Consider the following 20,231-nt stretch of genomic DNA (forward strand, 5'->3'; position numbering starts at 1 on the left):
CCCCAGTGAAATCAGTAATCAACGCACTCCCACTCCTCTTGCTCCAATTCCCTCTCTTCCTGCTAAAGCTCCAACTTATCCAGACTGGTCAACAATTCTTCCTTTGTTCTCCTAATCTCTCTATTCACATTTGCACTCCACCCCTAAAACACTTTCTCATCTGTTGTAAATGTACTCAAAAGGCTTCCCCAATTCTCCTTTTAACAGAGAGTTGACACACCCAAAAATTATTATATATCGGATACATTTGAAGAGGCTAAGTTCATAGGTATGTAAACACGATCTCGTACGACTCACCAAACCAAAGCTCGGAAGTTCCATTTTTTTTTAAGAGGAGAACAAATATGTATCAATTGTTGAATCGGATACAACAATGGGCCAAAAAGGCCAAAGGGGCAATAAGAACTGCTGGATTCAGACAAAACCGAGCTTGGATAGAACTGAAGAAGATTTGGCAAACGAAGAAAAAGGTAAAAGGGTTTCAAATTAATAAAATAGAAGGAGGTTATTCAGTAGCCATCGCAGGTTTCATTACTTTTCTTCCATTCAAATTAAAAAAAGCTAAAAAAAAGGATAGCGAATGCTCGATTCACCATTGATAGCTTTATCCCTAAAAGGAGGGATATTGTGATAATAGCGGCAGATTCAAACAAGAACTTAATGAAAAAAAAGACAAGATAGAAACAAGTCCTTTTAGGAGGAATTGTGGGTCTTCTTAATCCTCTATTGGGCACAAGAAAAAGGCTTTTTTGCCTTTTTCTTGTGTCGATTCTTCTTGTATCGAAGTAAGAATCATTTTTCTTCTTATTTGTTTTGTCAAAGATTACTATTTATTCTTTATTCGGGTCTGTCTTTTGGACTTCCTTTGCTTAGGTTCGGGCGCGGTAGTGGACAAACAGAGGGAAAGAAAGTATGGCGGGGGACAAATTTCTTGTGAGCAAATAGAATTGCTTGACTTTTTCAATTAAGTTCAACTTTGAACTTACAGAAATTTTGTAAAAAAAATATTTATTAAAATACAAAAAAAAGATTGAATAATTTTACTTTCTAATCATTTTTCCCCGGGCCTATTCGAGAACGCCTACGAAAAGGTTGTTTGGATTTACGAAAAGGTTGTTTGAATTTACGAAAAGGTTGCTTAGATTTATGAAAATGTTGTTTGGATTTACGAAAGGGTTGCTTAGATTTACGAAAAGGTTGTTTAGATATATACATGATTTATTCCTTATTTAAAAATTTGAAAAAAAAAGATTTCTTTATTTTATTAATTTTTTATCCAGAACCAAACCCAAAAGGTTTTTCTGGGCAACAAGCAAACAAATAATAAGATTTTGAAATAATCAGAATTGAACTATCCAAAAGAAATTCCAATTATTTAATATGAATGAATAATTCGGATTAATTAATAAATGGACTTTTATGTGTCGAATTCCTCGGTACAATATTCTTAGAACGAATCCCTCCATTATCATTATATAGAACAAAAGTTTTTGGTATATTGTGTCCTCAGTATTCTTTTCCTATCAAAGAACTTTTTTTTTTATTTATAATAGAATCCTCATAAAAACGAGGATTCTATTATAAAAAGTAGACTATTCTTGCAATAGGACTTACACATTTTGCTAAATGATATCAATTAAATGGTATATCAATTCTATAAATTGGATATAGCAATAAATAAATCAGCAAAATTCTTTTATTTTAGATAGAAGAAATGTTTCTTCTATCTAAAATAAAAGAATGTACCCTTCTATCCAAATCCAATTTGCATCGATAAAATAAATCCAAATTCCAGATTCCAGCAGTAGATGAATAATTGCAAATTTTTGTGTGTACGAGATTAGAATAACTTAAAAATAACTGACATAATTTTTTATTTTTCCTGATCAGAAAATTTCAAAAGAAGAAAAGAAAAAACAAAATTCTAGCTTTCTTTTTTTTTGTGCGTGCTTTTCGCCACCGGGACCGCGATACGCAACACGTCGGCGAGGTCTCTTGAGACCCAAAACCCCACACGCTCGAGAGGAATCCCGTCAGGGTGTGCGGCAGCTATGGGCTGCTCTAGTTGGCCTAATCGCTTTAGGGCTTTGCCATCGTTGAAGCAACGAGTATTGTCAACAACGAAGAACGAGACGTGATGGTAGATTCGAAGATATGATGAAAAATAATAGTAGATGTGTTTGATAGATTTGATTGTGTATTGTCAATCGACCGTCACTCCTAATATTTATAGGGCAGCTCGACGTCCTCGGTACAAGAGCCCAAAATTTAATAGGATCTCGTGAGCCAAACCCGCCATATCCATTTTCTATAAACTGAACTAAACATAGTTGGGCTCGGTCCCGGTGGAATTCCGACCAAGGCCGCCACGTACATGCTACTTGGTGCTCTCATTCATCTTAACCTTGTACGGTCAAATCAGCATTATTGGTAATTAAACAAATCCGTTTTGTTTTCCTTGGGCATCCACAAAGGTGCTTCCAATTGAACTCCATCAGGACTCCACCGCGCACAGCCTCGTCAGCGTCCAGAACCCTGCATCCTAGATGAAATTCTACTAGAAAAGCCAGACAAAAAATCCTGCAACTGGCAAGTCCTGAACGGGCACGGAAAACAAATACGGACATAAAAAAGATTACCGAAGGTGGTGACGGGACATATAGAAGGTTTCACGAAAAAATTATTGGTTGCATAAATTTAGTCTGTTTGATATTAGGTATAGATTTAATAAGTGTGGTATTCCTATCACGAGCGAAAATCTCGAAGCGTCTCCAAGACACTAGTTAAATCGTTTTATAAATACTAGATAGCGTATCTGTGCGTTGCTACGGGATAGCTAACATTATATACTAAAAACACATGGATTGCACAATAAGATAACAATACTATAAAAATTAAATATCAATGTTAAAGTCACATTTAATCCAAACAAAAAGTGTGTGAAATTAACACAAGTCACGGAGAGTGCGGCGTCGCAGGCTCACAAACTCTACTTTATAGATCTTTTCCGTGATGTGGCTAAGATAATGTTTTATATTGGTCGGAAGAAATCTTCGATATCCATTTCTTTCGTGCGCCAATAATTACCAATGTTGAATATCCGGACTCAGATACGGATAGATCTAAACCCTCTAAACGGATTCGGTCTCGGATACGGTCGAAAAATATCTGTACCGTTTTCACCCCTACTCATAACAATACCTAAATAAATGGATTACAAATTACATCCACCAAGGTTCATATGCAATAGACAAATTACATCCGCAAGGTCCATAGCTCCAACAAGTTAGAAAATAATAATAATAAATCCAAAATTGAAAATTAAATTGTCTTAAGAACTAAAACAAACTAAAGCAGTTTTGCTGAACCGCTAGTGGTCGTGCTTGTCTGAAATTAAACTACATGCTGATCAACAGTATTGGACGAAATAGTCTATTTAAATGGCCACAGGATACACCGTATGTTTGAACAAACTGTATGAGTTTGATAGCTACTGCTCCAAGGCCCTGCAAATGGTAATATGTCAAAGAAAGTTAACCTTCCAAACTAACAAATATGCATTAAGGTAGCGTGCCCGTACGTTGCTACGGGACAGCTAAACTTTTATACTAAAAATACATGGATCGTACGATAAGATAACAATACTATAAAATTAAATACTGACATTAAAGTGATATTTAATCTAAAAGGCAAAGTTCGTGAAATTAACACAGTCACGGAGCAGGGCGTCGTAAGCTCACAAACTCTACTGTATAGACTTTTTCGTGATACGACTAAGATAATGTTGTATATCGATAGAAAGAAATCTCCGATATCTATTTCTTTCGTACGCCAATAAATCTACGAATAAGTTCTGCCGCATCTTCATACCATCCTATAAACAAGTTCGAGTATATATATAAATATTAATTTCTGTCACATGGGTAATACTGCTTGTCTTGAAAAATCTCTTATAATACCTTAAGTATGTTATATTCACCGTATAAATATGTGTGGCTTTAAGACTATTTCACGTAGACATATATTGTAGAATAAGGTATCCAATTGAGTGTCTATGGCAAGATTCACCATCAGCAATATATAGAAATTGTTAAATCATAGGTATTATTATTGCAAGCGATGGATAAACATAAATTAGAGGTTATCATAATTGTACATTTGATTCTTCCTAGTTTTTTAAGATGATTATGTCCAAGGTAAACTTCAAAATATATCATTTTCATGCATTGTGTCTGGGTACAAGCCAATTCACTATAAAATAATAATTGGATTTTTCTCTCTTAGTTCAAAATTATAAGATATTTTGGTTTTTCTAGATATATTGTTTAATTATGTATATCTAAGCATATAAAAAAGTTATGTATCTAGAAAAGCCAAAGCGTCATATAAGTTGAAATTGAGAAAGTAATTTTCCGTAGATTCATTGGTCCACTCTGAATTAGTTAGAAACACTTTCACAAGGAGAAATTATCTGCTCAGAAACCACAAATTCAAGTTTTGCCCCTTTATAACACAAAGGTTTTAAAATTTGCTTCACAAAGTCAATCGTCAACTCTTCATTGAGGCGCGATGGCTGTCAGTTTTACTACCTCCCAAGCACCATCCGGTTCCAGTTCCAGCTAATCTCTAAATGTCTAAAGTTTTCAACACCATGTAAGCATCATTCCATGCTCGATTTCAACAAGCTCTGCTTCTAAACCATCCTCTCCAAACTATACAACCTCCCCGTTGCATGATCCCAGGACCTCACTGCTCCGTGCAAGTAGTTTGGGCACAAAGAAACCATATGTTCATCATCCAGCCCTTGGAGTAGCATGTAATTCTGAAATCATGACACATATTAGATTCTTGGGACATGTCTACACGAGAACCAAGGCATGAAGGGATATGATTGGTAAAAAATGGAGAGAGAATGTATGTGGTTGGATAAAAAATTGTTCTGTAGAAACTATCCATTAGGACCATAGTTTATATATGTAGTGTCTATGAAAATTAATAGGTATAGCATTGTGATTGCCCTAATACATTATAGAAACACCAGAATAACTATTTTTTCATAGGTAGAAGTACAAGATTAAGAAGCAAATTGTCAAGCTTGTTTGGCTAATCTATGAGCATCTTGTTTAAATATTCATCAATAAATCATGGAAAGATAATGTCCAATTAATCAAAATGTATAAGTCAGAGCATGGGCGAGGGAGGGCACGAGGGCGGAGGCCGGTGCAAGCGAGGACGAGCTATGCTAGCGAGGCCACATGATTTATAGCAGAGGATTGATAGCAGTCTCTCTCTTTCCTTTTGTCTTAATTTTCTTTCCTTCTATGTTAATTCTCTTTCCTTTTGCTCGTTGCCATGTATGCTGGTGCATGCAAACATCCAATGTGTATATCGATAGCACAATAATTTTCTACTTCCTATTTTGCAAACATGCAATATTCAATCAAGGAGACAAATCGTGGGCTTTCCTTTTCTCACTCACTCCTTTCCTTTTCTCGCTCACAAATTGGACAGCGTGGGAGGTGGGATCGATCGCATGGGGTGGCAGACGGACGAGCCAAGGCAATTGTCGCACCAACACAACCAAATTGGACTAATGAATTTACAAGTGATTGTTTGTAGTTCAATAGGATGCAAGACGTGACTTGGACAAAGACGATGTGATGATCCAATGATCAACACCTCAAGCAAGACCTTAGGAGCATAAGAGAAGACCCAAGATATCAAGCAAAGTCCAAGCATGAAGATAGGAACCAAGCTGTACGTAAGATCGTGAAGAAACGAGCTCACAGAGGTGATCGGACGCTAGACTAGACGCTGGAAGAAAGTGATTGGACGCTCCGATCAGTGGCTCGGCAATAGCAGACGTCAGCAGCAGCGACCGGACGCTGAACAAGTGAATCGACCGGACGCACCGATGGCACTATTCATCAGTCCGGCAACACACTCAGCAAGTGACCAGACGCTGGCGGCAAATCGACCGGACGCAGGACAGCAGCGTCCGATCGAGTACAGAGAGGTTCCAGAGCGGTGAACTTGCGACCGGACGCGTCCGATCGCATGTGACCGGATGCTAGCAGCGTCCAATCAGTTGATCACGGCTCTAAAGGTCGGGACAACCGGACACGTCCGGTCAGGACGTGATCAGCGTCCAGTCAGTAGCAGAAAAGCGGGATTTCGTCCCCAACGGCTATTTTCTCAGTGGGGCTTATAAATACAACCCCAACCGGCCAAATGGGTAGAGTGGAGCTGAGGAAACATACCAAGGGTGTTGTACATTATTTTAGTGATCTTCACTTGCATAGTGCTTAGTGTTTCATTAGGTGATTAGTGTAGGTGCTTTACGAAGTGCTTAGGTTGATTAGGCCACCGCTTATGCGCTTGTCTAGGTTTAGGCCTAGTCTTTAGTGAGGTTTGCATACCTCTTACCACTCGGTGCTTGCGCGCACCATTGTTGTACATCGGAGGGGTTTGTAGTCTTGCGAGATCACACCAATCGCGTTTGTGGTGTGGCCGCCACTGTGTACTAGAGGGAACAAGGCCCGCGACGTTTCGACCGGAAGCTTGATAGTGAAGACGGCGGGGAGCATCCAGGAGAGGCTTGCAGGAAGGCACGTCGAAGACCACTTACGCGTGGGGAAGGCCTAAGGCTATCCACAGAGTTACCCAACCGGGAGCTTGGCCCTTGCGAGGGGCTCCAATGAGGACTAGGGGGAAGCTTGCACGCTTCTCGATACCTCGGTAAAAACACCAGAGTCGTCGATGGGAGTTTGCATATCTCTACCTTGCTCTTTAGCTGCCGCATTTACATTGATCGAATTACTTCTTTTGCGGTAAAGATAGCAACACACTAGCAAAACCGTAGTTGCACATTTAGATAGTTTATCTTTTGCATATTTTTTGCTAAGGTCAGAAAAAGAGGCCATAGTTTAGAATTAGAATTTTAAGTTGCCTAATTCACCCCTCTCTTAGGTGTCACGGTCCTTTTAGACAAGATGATTTTAAATGAAAAAGTTGACAGCTACAAAGTTGTATAACTTTTCGGGATCTATAACTTTCGTTTTTGTTGTTTCTCCATTTGAAAAATTTAAATTTCAAATTTGAGAAATTCAAGCGTAGTTTTCCTTGACAAGATGATTTCAAATGAAAAAGTTATCAACTATAAAGTTCTATAACTTTTTGAGATCTACAACTCTTGTTTTGGTTGTTTCTCCATCCATGGTCGTTTAAAAAATTCAAATTTCAAATTTGAGAAATTCAAACACAGTTTTCCTTAACAAAATGATTTCAAATGGAAAAGTTGTCAACTACGAAGTTCTATAACTTTTTAAGATCTACAACTTTTATTTTTATCATTTCCCCATCCTACGTTGTTTGAAAAAAAATCAAATTTTAGTACTTAAATTTTACTATTCGGTGTCTCCAACAGTCCCTAGAAATAGGGCTATTTATAGGGGCGGCTGATAACACCACCAGCATGGTAGGGGTGCCTTGTTTAGGGAACCATTTGTAGGGGGCACATTTAGATTGAGTCGCCCCTTAAAAAAAGAGGTGTTGCCACTAATACAGCAGAGCTCACTACTGGCGGTTCTAAAACTATTTATACAGGTGTCTGTCAGTACCGCTAGTGGCAAAGGCCAGTGAAAATCGTGAACATCACAGACGTCTTATAGAGAACCGCCACTACAAATGATTTTCAAAAATTGCAAATCGGGCTCACAAGGAAAAAAATTTAATTTGGGGAGGCCCCCACTAGTCAGCCACCTGCTCGCTCCATCGAATTCACAAGTCACGGCATTTTTCGCGCACTTCACAGCCAGCAGGATTCGAACCGGCAACCTCCCCTCACTCCTCTAATCACTGCACCCCATAATCACTTGTGTCTATAATGGATTTTCTTTGTCCTCGTATTATCCTCAATCAAGTTTAAATTGATTATTTGAGACCCTAAACGAATTCAAATAAAAAAGTTGTCAGCTACAAAGTTGCATAACTTTTCAAGATCTACAACTTTTATTTTAGTTATTTCTCCATCCGAGGTCGTTTGAAAAATTCAAATTTAAAATTTTAGAAATTTAAACGTAGTTTTCCTTGACAACATGACTTTAAATGAAAAAGTTGTCAACTATAAAGTTGCATAACTTTTTGAGTTTTATAACTTTTGTTTTGGTTGTTTCTCCATCCGAGGTCGTTTAAAAAATTCAAATTTTGAATTTGAAAAAATGAGAACTTCAAACAAGATTTTAAAACAGCAAATGATTTCGGCTACAAAAGTCATCAACAACAAAGTTGTAGAACTCATCAAGGTCTACAACTTTTATTTTGGTCATTTCTTCATTTGACAAAATGATAGTCTACATTGTTCAAAAATTCATAAATCTCTCACAGTTTATAAAACTATATAAGAGATATGTCATTTGTGAATATTATTTACTACCACTTTGTCGGATGAAGAAATAACCAAAATAATAGTTATAGATCTTGATGAGTTCTACAACTTTTATGTTCATGACTTCTTCAGCTGAAATCATTTGATGTTTCAAAATGCTGTTTGAAGTTGTTATTTTTGAAACTCAAATTTTGAAAGGTTCACAAGAAAAGATGACCAAAATATTAGATATAAGAACACAATAAATGGATAGAGCATGATTTTACAAAATTTTAGGGAAAAATCAAGTAATTTGAAGATAGTATGAGGGAGAAAGACTAGGTACAAGTTTTAGTCAAAGATTAAAAAGAGAGTTTAGAGTTCTTCAACCATTTAAAAATTAAATTTTAAATAGCATTTTGAAATATCAAATGATTTCAAATGGAAATGTTGTAAACAACAAAGTTCTATAACTTTTCGAGATCTACAACTTTTATTTTGGTCATTTCTCCATCCGAGGTCATTTGAAAAATTAAAATTTTAGTACTCAATTTTTAATATTCGGCGTCTATTTGTAGCGACGCTAGGTTATGAAACCCGCCACTATAAATACATTTTTACTGGTTGTTTTCTTAAGACTACCGCCAGTAGTAATCATGTATTTTTACCGGCAGTAAACTTAAAAAAACAACCAGTAAAAATGAATTTACACTAGCGGTTCATGATCTGGACCCACAGTTTTATTTCTATGGCACCTGCTCTTTCCGAACCACCAGTGAAAAAAAGGGTGACACCAAGAGAAAGCATCAGTTTACTGGTGTGCTACGAATTCTTTCTGTAGTAGTGCTAACCCCTCCGCCGCTGTCCCACTGTCTGGCTAGCCTTCCTCCCCAAACCCCCTTCTATACCCACTAGAGATGGAGAAGAAGAGGGAGAGTCGGAGAGATAGGGCGCTGATGATGATCTTACCCGATGCCGGTGAGGTCCTCACCAGAACCCTAGCCACAAGCGTGTGCACGGGCGCGGTCATTGGCTGGGGCGCAGGTGACTAATGGATAAGCAGGTTATCAGTCGCTTGCGTTAGAGTATTCCAGTTTGCATATTGGCTCCTTTTGATTAAAAATTAAAGCGCCATTTTTATAGTATATTATATATCCGATTCTCTCGTGGTCAAGCTTTTTTATGTTTACGAGACTATACAACTATTTACTTATATACACAGATCGCCATACAGATGCATGTTATTACATTCATCATAAAGAATTCTTTCAAAATATTATATCATTTATTTGAAAAGTTATCTTTTCCCACAAATTATTGGTCAAATTAAGCTGCATCTTGTATTCTTGTATAGTCTCGGCTGTGAGCCTGCTCTTCTTCGGTGTCTGGCCGACCGATCCCAATGCTGAAAACTGAAATCACGAGTATGTAGCTCACCATGCCATAGGCCATATTTTGGGACCTATCACTACTACAGGAATGGTTTCTAGGGCGGCTGGTAAGGCTTTGTAGAAGCGGCTCGGCCAGCTGTTCCTACCTTACCGTCTCTATAAATCATGTATTTTAGGAGTGGTTCCCAAACTGCCCTTACAAATTGATTTGTAGAGGCGGCTAGTGGGGCGGCTGATAACACTAGCCGCCTCTACAAATCGATTTGTAAGGGCGGCCGTAGTACCGGCCACCCCTATAATACATATTTGTAGGGGCGGTTCTACAACCGTCCCTATAATATATTTTTCCACAAAAAATCAAATTTACAATTCAAATTCGACCAGAACATATATATATATATATATATATATAATTCAAATCTGATGTCAAGAGTATTATATAAACTACCATTATAAGTCCAATTCACAAGAATATATACAATCCATCATTAAATAGACATAATTCACAAGTCTAATTCGTTCCACAAGTCCAAACCGTCCCACAAGGTAAGACTAATGTCAAATTCCATACACATTGTTATCAACGGCCTAGAGCTAGCCTTTCAGTCTCACGAAGGTATTGGTACTGAGGATTTCTACCTAAGTCAGAATCACGGTCATGGTAAGTGCCTTTGACGTGTACAATCTGGTCTAATATAAAGTTGCAAAGGTCGCTGATGAGCTCTAAGAGTTGGTCATCCTTGTATGGGTCTCTTTTCATTTCTTTCTCTTCTTTCCACTACAAGAGAACAAGTTTTGGTTTAGTATTTCATATCATGTGCGAAGTTTTTATACTACGGGTGAAGAGGTTCAAACTTACCCTTAAGGGGTGTCTCCTGTAGGCGCCGGTGTTACTCATCACAGAACATACATAGTATCCATAATATACACTCTCAGGCTTCTGCTTGGAGCACTATGTGTTTTGCATATGAAAATGTTAAGTAATGCTTTTGACAGCCATGTAATGGAGTACTAAAGTAAGTTACACTTACCGCATATAGTGTTTTATAGCCAGCCTTTCCTTCCTTACTAGATCATGCCTTCCGTGATGTTCATTGACATAGAACCTGAATGCCCTGTTCAAATTATTTTAGCAAATGCAACTTGTTAGTATCCAAAAGTGAACGTTACAAGTATGTATACAAACATATAAGCTAATGAGGATTGTCGATATGTATACGTCATGAGAATCAATATGAAGTCTTTATATGTCACTGGGTTCCTATCTATTGAATCAAAGACCCATGCCATGCTCCTCCGGACATCGACGCCTATACAAATCCAGTGGTTGTTGTATGAATTTAATTATAGAACTAGATAAGCTCTTTTGCATCGAATAAAATATATCGAACAAAGCTTTAAGTATAGAGTTGAACTTACTCGAAGTTGTATGGTAGCCATATAGTAGAGTGTTGTTGGAGATTTTTAAAAGCCAGGGCAATGTATGTCGAAACCTTAAGGGACTCTTGCCTTAGTTTCTTCGCACAGATGTCCTCTTTCTCTCAAAGGATCTTTCCAGCAGCTAGCTCTTTGGCATCCAGTTTCCACTGTCTAGGGTAATTAAAATTTGTTTGTGCTATAGCTTGAGGGTCTATATACCCGACTTTCACAGTTGGCATTTGTTTTACAACGTGCACTTGCATTCTACAAATCACGACGTGGGTTAGTTACAACAAAATCCAAAGATTACATTCATATCATATCGGGAGGGCAAGGACTTACAGGCACCACATGCGAATTAGATTCATTTCCATTGCTCCGAGGTGAAAGCATGTCTGCATGTCATTGAAGTCAAAGATAATTTTCCTGGCTGGGCTTCCAAATGTGCCGGCAGGGAAGCATGCTTGTACGAGGTCTATGGTCGTTAGGAGAACACGCAAGTACCAATCATGGAGCCTTCTTATTCCAAGTGGTAGGCGCTGGATGTCCCGGTTTGGTAGGAAGGGCTTGCCTCTTTCATATGTTTTTGAGCAATCCTTTGACCATTTGATGGCATCAACATTTGGATACTTATTTGCTATTTGGTGGACTTTGCTAGTGACGGCCTCCTCAAAAGCCCGTGTTGGGACTTTTTTAACTTGGTTCTCATGCTTGAACTGGTCATGGGCATACCACTTGTGCACCGACGAGACATGTTTCATCAAAACATAAATTGGCCTTATGGTGATTGGATGCTTCTTTTGAAGTTTCCATTCAGGCACGTCCTCATCTTCTTGTGCATCACCTTCTTCAGGAGGCACTAGTTGTTCATGTAGCAGCTGTGCTTGTTGAGAAGACTGTGGCATCTCATCATGCACTTGCTCGGTATGAGCTGGAGAACGTTGTGGCTTATCAAACACATGCTCGCTAGGAGGCGGGGAAGAATGTGGCATCTCAGGAATGTAGTGGTCACAAGACGGTGAAAATATCTCCCCATCCTCAACAACTCACTCTAAATTTGAGAGAGGGGGAGGTGGCAAAGAAGCAGTCAATATAATATCATGTTTGTGCCAGAGGATGAACTGCACCATTACGTCTCCGAGTAACACCAGCCCCTCAGGAGTTGCGTAGTCTATCCTCCACTGCATGAACTCGGGCTTCACGGTATGCACCTTGACCGTAGTGTAGTCCGGCGGTATATTATTATTGTGTTGTAAGCCACCGGGAGGATGTGCCACACCCGTTGCCACCTCCATCACAATGTTCTACCGGCCGCTGAGAAACACTAAGGTGCAACTAGTTGATTCCCGTATGTGATCGACAAGGGTTGTGGCTGTAGTGGAACCTTGGCTGCTAGGAACTTCCAAAGGGCTGCCAACTAATGCCAGTTCTTCCAGTGGCGCCCTTAATGTCCGTGGTTCCATAGATAGTCCTTGTTCCTTCAACGCCTTCACAACTAGAGCCTTCACTTGGAGCTCAAGATTAGCCTCCCAGTCTCTGCCATGTTTCTTGTACATGTGCATGTCCTCTTTGAATCCATGCTTCTAGGTTGTCCTTTTCCCTAGCCCCCTGGTGCGGCCTGTGTGCTCATTGTTTCCCAAGCCAAGGCTAAGCTGTCCCTCTCTCTGGAAGGATTAAATGAGCCCATCTCCTTGTCTTCAGCATATTTTAGTATCCTTGATACTGCCTCTTGGGTCTTCGGCTTATCAAACTTAAGATTACCGCCGGATGATTCTGTACTCCTCACATATATCCAATTCCTTGACCGTACCTTCAAATTGTTCACATCGATATTCCTAGAAGCTGCGGCCTCTTCGTCCATCTTCCTAAACTGCTCTTCCTTGGCATAGTAGTCATCGGGGCCTAGATGATGGTGGTGTTTGTTCCTCTTCGCCAGCTTAGTGTTACGGGCACTAAGCTCTAATACCTCCGATGAAGTCTTTTGAGCCACGAACTCCTCCCATTGACTAGGAGTTATGTTGCCGAACTCGTTGAAGGGAGTTAACCCCTTTTGGATATACTTCTTGTTGAGCTCCGACCTCCAACGTCGGAATGACTCTCCCATGATCTTGAAAGCATTTTTTACCAGTTCTTGCTTACCCTATGGAAATCTAAAATTGTGCTTCATCTGCTTATCCCATAGTTCATCCTTTTTCTTCTTCGGTGTCTCTTTCAAGTTAGGGATTGTTGGGTTCAATTTATCTCTTACTAGGTCCCCGATCGTATTACGTAATCATCCTCTGAATTACTTTGGCTCAAGGATCTCCCTTGCTGGCCCGACCTCTGTTATCACATAGCATGCCTTATCTGGATATTGGTTTGCTTTTCTATCCCCTCGTTTCCTCTTTGGCTTGGTAGTCGTGTTCGTGGTTGTGTCTTGAGGTTGTGGAGCAGAGGCCTCAATGTCCTTCTCTGTGGTTGTTGCCTCTGCTCTCATTTCCTCTACTCCGTCTTGTCCGACGAGATGTTGTGGACGTCGACATCGTCTTTTCTAAGTTTTAGGAGGGACCTGTTTATACAATAGGTCAAAGTATTAGCAGAGGTAACATAGAGAAAGCTTTAGCAAAATTTACAAGCTCAAGTTGTATCCCTACCTCCTCGTTCAGGTCAAAATCCTTGTCCAAATCTTCCTCCGTTGGCCTTCTTCTAGCTTCACGTGGGAAAGGATCCTCAGGACTTACATATCCCTCTTCTGAGTCCTCGTCGTCGTCGTCTTCATCATCATCATCCTCTTCTTCTTCGCCTGCAGCAGCCTCTCCTACTCTTCCCTCTGCTCCCCCTTCCTCCTCGTCACACTGCTCCTGAGTAAGCATCACTTCTAGATCATTTTCTAACTCGTTATCGAACTGCTCCTGAGTAAGCTGGTCCTCTAGTGCTTTCTCTTCATAGGTTGGCTGCTCATCATGCTCGGGGCAACAGGCTGCACTATCTGCTGTCCGCGACATTATTTTATACTTTGTTCTAATAGATGCAAGAAAGTGTGTTTTAGGTACGCAAGAAGGTATAAGAAATCAAAAATATCTATAAAACAAATTATTCCTATAAAATAACAATATATCAAAAAACGAGTAGTAGCGGTAGTATAGGCCTCATAAACATGTCAATCATCATTTGATCATGAACTTGGAGCATCAAGGCATCATAACAGAGAAGAGAGGAGAAGGTTGTCGGTGTTTTGGGTCCGGCGGGTCCTCAACCGACTAGTGAAAGTGTACTACGTGCCCCTAATCCCGGATGGTGATGCAAAGAGACACAAGGTTTATACTGGTTCAGGCAATAGGTGCCCTACGTCCAGTTTGAGAGAGTGATCTTGTATTCCTTGCACCGAGGTGCTTGTAGTAGGGGCTTACAAGCTGGGCGAGAGAGGGAGCTAGTCCTAGGTGTCTGTGTAGAGTGGCGTGGGTTGCTTGAGATGTTGATCTCTTGCAGTGGGGGAGCTTGTGTGTTACAGAGCGTTGTGCGTTGCTTACACGCGTGAGTCTCCTCCCTCTAGAAGCGGCCCCGGTCACTCCCTTTTATAGTCGAAGGGAGGCACAGGGGCGGTACATGTATTTGCTACGTGGCATTTTTTGAGTAGAGGTGGCATGTCCGAGCCCTGCATCTCGTCACTGTGGCGGCTGGTTGGTGGAGCGGCCTTATCCTCGGTGCACTGGAGCGACGCGCCGGTCACGCCTGATCCTGAGCGACGTGGGAGCTCCTATGGTGGCATGCGCGCCTTCTTCTGTTGGAGGCGTGCTGGTCACTGTATGTTTGACCGGCGTAGAGAGCCGAGGCTGGGTAGATGCGACGGTGCGGGTGCGCTGATTCTGAGGTTACAGGAGCTTGGCCCTGTGCACGACGTGGGGGCTCCTGCAGCTTGACGCAGGGCATGGCACATACTGCAGACGACGTGCCGGTCCTAGAGTGCTGATAACGTAGAGAGCCGAGGCCCAGTCGGTGCCGAGGCGGAACCATTGTGGGGGGCTCGGCGGGCGCGAGTCTCGAGGCTACAGGAGCCCAGAAGCGGATAGCCGAGGCTCGGAGGGAGCAGTTGGTTTTGTACGCCGATTCCGAGGCTACAGGGACCCGGACTTGACTTTCCACGCCGTGCTGTCCTGAGAGCAGGGGTTAGGCAACTTAGTGCAGCACGGGTATCAACCGTGGGCACAGTGCCGAGCACAGCGGCCGGTAACCCCTGCCCCGTCCTATCCCAGACGGCATGGCGTCGATGTGACTCCTGTCTTGTCGGCCACTCCACTGTATCGTGCCGTCGTTCGGCTGACGTCGCGGGAGTGGTTGGACGCGTTAGTTGGATATGACGTCTCGTCTGAGAAGTCGGTCAAGGCGGCGGTGATGGGGTTGATGCCGAGCCGGCCTCGAGCGAGTCGGTAACTGGGTGCTCGTCCGAGGCCTCGTGGCGCGGGGCCTCGGGCGAGTCAGAGAATCGGTACCTCGTCCGAGGCCTTGCACGCGGGGCCTCGGGCAAGTCGGAGAATCGGTACCTCATCGAGGCCTTGTAGCGCGGGGCCTCGGGCGAGTCGAAGAATTGGTACCTCGTCGAGGCCTTGTGGCGCGGGGCCTCGGGCGAGTCGGAGAATCGGTACCTCATCCGAGGCCTTGTGGCGCGGGGCCTCGGGCGAGTCGGAGAATCAGTACCTCGTCCAAGGCCTTGCGCGCGGGTCCTCGGGCGAGTCAGGTACCTCATCCGAGGCCTTGCGCGCGGGGCATCGGGCGAGTCGGAGAATCGGTACCTCGTCGAGGCCTTGTGGCGCGGGGCCTCGGGCGAGTCGGAGAATCGGTACCTCATCCAAGGCCTTGCGCGCGGGGTCTCGGGCGAGTCAGAGAATCGGTACCTCATCCGAGGCCTTGTGGCACGGGGCCTCGGGCGAGTCGGAGAATCGGTACCTCGTCCGAGGCCTTGCGCGTGGGGTCTCGGGCGAGTCGGATAATCGATACCTCGTCCGAGGCCTCGTGGTTTCGTTCTGGGCTGAGACCGCTTCGGGTGAGCCCGATATTGTTCGAGGTGGGCCGGGTGGTCTAGCCGGGCCTCGGATAAGGTGGGGGTTTGCCGGTGGTTGTCTCTTGGCTTCGATATTTACAAGGTCTAAGTGATTTTTTCGGTTCTTGCTTAGGGGACCCCTTTTTATGGTACCCGACAAAGTTAATGTAAGGGCGGCTGATAATGTTGCCAAGTTCCTCACATGTTCTTGATCATCAGCTCATATTCCATATAATGTATGGACTTGAACAATTTCATCATCAACAAAACAAAGGAGAAAGGAGAGATTTGGCAAAAAAAAAAGCCACAGCTGCTTAGCAAACATAGAGCAGCAGCTGATAGGAAAAATAGCCAAAAAATAGCAGCATGGGTCTCATTATTAGTAGAAAATCGATGAACTAGTGACCATATATATTACTGACCATATAACAGACTACTGCCACATGGTTGGAAGACCCCTACAGATCCACCAAGCAACAGCTGCTTAACAAACATATATATGCTCACTGTTAACAAACATAGAGAGAAGAGTAGTAGAGTAGAGAGGAAAATAGTAGTAGAGTAGAGAGGAGTAGGAGTAGTAGAGTAGAGAGGAGAAGAGAGAAGAGAGGAGTAGGAGTAGTAGAGTAGAGAGAAGAAGAGAGTAGATCTGCATATCAATTAACACAACAGCAGTGTGGGTGCTCATTCTCTACAAATCACCAAAGGAGCAGCAGCAGCTGATGGTAAAAATAGTCAAAATGTTGCTTGCCAAAAAAAAGAGCAACGGCTGACAAACATAGAAGTAGTAGGAGAGGAGAGGAGAAGAGTAGTAGAAGTAGTAGGACTAGCCCAAACAAATCAGCTGCTTCCTGCCAAAAAACAGCAGCATTGGTATACAAGCCATCCTAGTTCAGTGGCTCACAAGTATGGGGACATTTCATCATCATAGCTACTGCTTCAGCATAAAAAGTTTCACATCATTGCATATGCCACTGCCTCAGCACATTCTTTTAGAAGTTTAAAAAAATTCGTCATTGCAAATGCCACAAAGTTTGAGAACAAGCAGCTAATGCTCATAAGTTCGTAGAGTAGTAAGCAGCAGCCAGCCACCACAATAGTAGGTAGAGTAGGAGGAGGAAGTAGTAAATAGGTAGCGTAGTAAGCAGCAGCCAGCCACCACAATAGTAGAAGAGTATTAGAAGAGTAGAGTAGGACGGAAGCTTAATCAGTGTGTCACAATCAGACAGTGTGATGCAGCAGAAAGATTCCACAACAATTTTTACTTTAATGAGCAATGATTGAGGTAACGAGACCGAAATTTCATGTTCTTAGTAATTTCTCTCATTCAGTGAACATCAGCAAAGGAGCAAAAATTACAGGGACTTATGTGATCACATATCAACCTCTCAAATAACAGATTTCCATTTATTATTGATCTTCTCAACCACAGTAAATAAAAGAAGGGAGATAAATTACACAGAAGTCTATATAATCGAGAGAAAAAGAATCCTGAATTCTTAGTCACAAATCATTTAAGTGTAAGTGGGTAGGGATGCATATGCAGCTAGCCTTCTAGGCATAATAGATTGAGAGTTTTGGAATTTCAGACAAATATAATGGCACCTATATTTTTCAACAAACTCTAGGATGCATATCGTTCAATTGACAGAAACTCAAGACATTTCGTTGAGGACTTTTTTTCTGACCCAGGTGCTATTCTTCAATCAAGGGAGAGTTTCAAAGTGTTTGGTGGGACTCAAGTTTTACCTTTCTAAGAAATGAGTGATGCATCAACTCCATTCTATATGCTGTAACAAAAACAGTTGTCAAATATTAGCGCCATGCCACCTTTACAAACTAAGAAGATATGCACATAAATCAAATTCATCTAGACGTGGAATTGTAACAAGGTATATCCCCTTATTCATTAAGTGCAAGTTGGTATGCATATGATGCTTTGACACAGGGACATGCAACCAATAAACGGAAGAAAGACGGTTTCATTAGCCACATACCTCAGACCTGTTGGAAACTTACTTGCATTGCCTATCTTCTTCAAAATCAATCCAAAGTCAACAAAGTACTAATGGGCTAGCGGCAGCTATAACTGGTTAATAAGCAAACATATCATTGATTCTCTATTGAAGGAGAACCGCATATCATATACCATAAGAAGAAACAACTACTGTATCTGAAGGACATGACTATATGCTCATCAATTACCTTGATACAAATTGTGGTGATAGATTAAAGAAAGTGTATAAAGAATTATTTTTATAACATAGCAGTACAGTAATATAGTACTACTGCATATAAATAGCTAATAAATCTGCACAGATTGAGCTGAATCAAGGGAAACAAAATAAAAGTACTCCAAACTTTGCTATGGAAAGATGAACAGAATTTAAAAAATCAATAGGACCACATCTTTATGTTGCGTGGAACCTTGACAATGCAAATTTCAATAGCTATTTGCTACTGCCAATTTCAATCATATTTAGAAGCCACAAGGAATGATCCGTTAGGTGACAACAAATGATGATATCAGTACTACTTAAATTTTGAGCTATACAATCACCATTTTTTAATAATAGAAGCCAGTAAGGCTACACGTATAGAATGTATGATGTCAAAGAATCTGAAATGAATAATGCATTGCATTTCTATCACGGCACTGGATGGATCATGATTTGACGATTGAAACAATCCGTAAAGATCTATTGTTCATGCACACAATTATTGTTTTTGAATTAAGAAGCACATGACATGACATGCTAGCGTAACTTGCGTGTTCATTACAGGAATTGAAGTGTTCTCCAAATCAATTATTATCCATGTATAATAATTCTAAAAGCACCATGATGACATAGTTCAGAATGCTAGCATCGCAACTAACAAAATTGATGTGCCATAAATACCAACTGATCATGTAACATGGTTGCTTGAATAGTACATTGCACCTAATGATCATTTATTTACTATTAAAGCTGAAAAGAAAATGAACACTGCTTGTCAACTGACTCCTTAAATAATCAAGCACACAACAGAAGTTAAGGGAACATTGACGAAACATTTTGTGTTCATGATCTACAGTTCCGTACTTCCAAATATTGATACTTTAGAAGAGTGGCTAAGGTCTTAATCTTTAGAAGATGCTATAATTCTTGATTTTGTGCTGCTAACTATGATTTTGCTGATTTAAAACCCAATCAAACAAACGATGATTTAAGAAAGACAAATGATCTGAAATGAAACTAGCAATAGATCATACAAATTCAGTTTTAAGCTCTGAGAAGTCAAAGTTCAGTTCTGTCTTGTATGAAGTGTACCGTTGCTTAGCTTGCTATTGAATTACGTTATCAGATGACAGTATGACACCAGAAACAACTGTAATAAATAACAATATTTAAAACAGAGCAACAAGCATTTTTCGTTTGCATATTACCCGATACAGTTATGAGTTATTTTGATGGTTTACAGTTCTTGAGAACAAATTGGCTCTAACATAAAACTTTTGCTGGAAGATGCAAATTCAAAACTTTTGCACTGTGCATGCCCACGGCCACGAGCGGCGAGCGACCGGCTGCAAAGCGCTCTGCACAACCAGGGCAGGGGGCACGGGCGCACGGCGGCGGTGACCGGTGAGCCGATGGCACGATGAGCCTTTTCGCCAGTCTGTCTCTCTAACGGAGGCAGGACCGAGTTGGAACATGGTCCTGGTTTTGATTACACTGGGCTTTGAAACTCCGGGACCAAACTTTTGTTCGAGCCTGGTAACCGAGGCCCAGTACGGAGTGTCGGAATCGTGCACGGTGGTGGTAGTCTCTGCCCTATAATACATCACTTCAAATTATCCTACAGCCACCAAACAAATTCCACATCTACAGTCACAATCTAAACTACGTCCATCCTACAAAACGTACACAGATAAAGATCACATTAAAAACATGCGTACTAGATTAACTCTCACCTATTCTCTCTCTTTACTCAACCACATCCGACGGTCCTGCTTGTTTGGATGTGCCTTGCCCCAGCGACCGCCCGCGCCCCCCACCCC

This window comes from Miscanthus floridulus, chromosome 9, assembly GCF_019320115.1.
Source record: "Miscanthus floridulus cultivar M001 chromosome 9, ASM1932011v1, whole genome shotgun sequence".
Lineage (NCBI taxonomy): Eukaryota > Viridiplantae > Streptophyta > Magnoliopsida > Poales > Poaceae > Miscanthus > Miscanthus floridulus.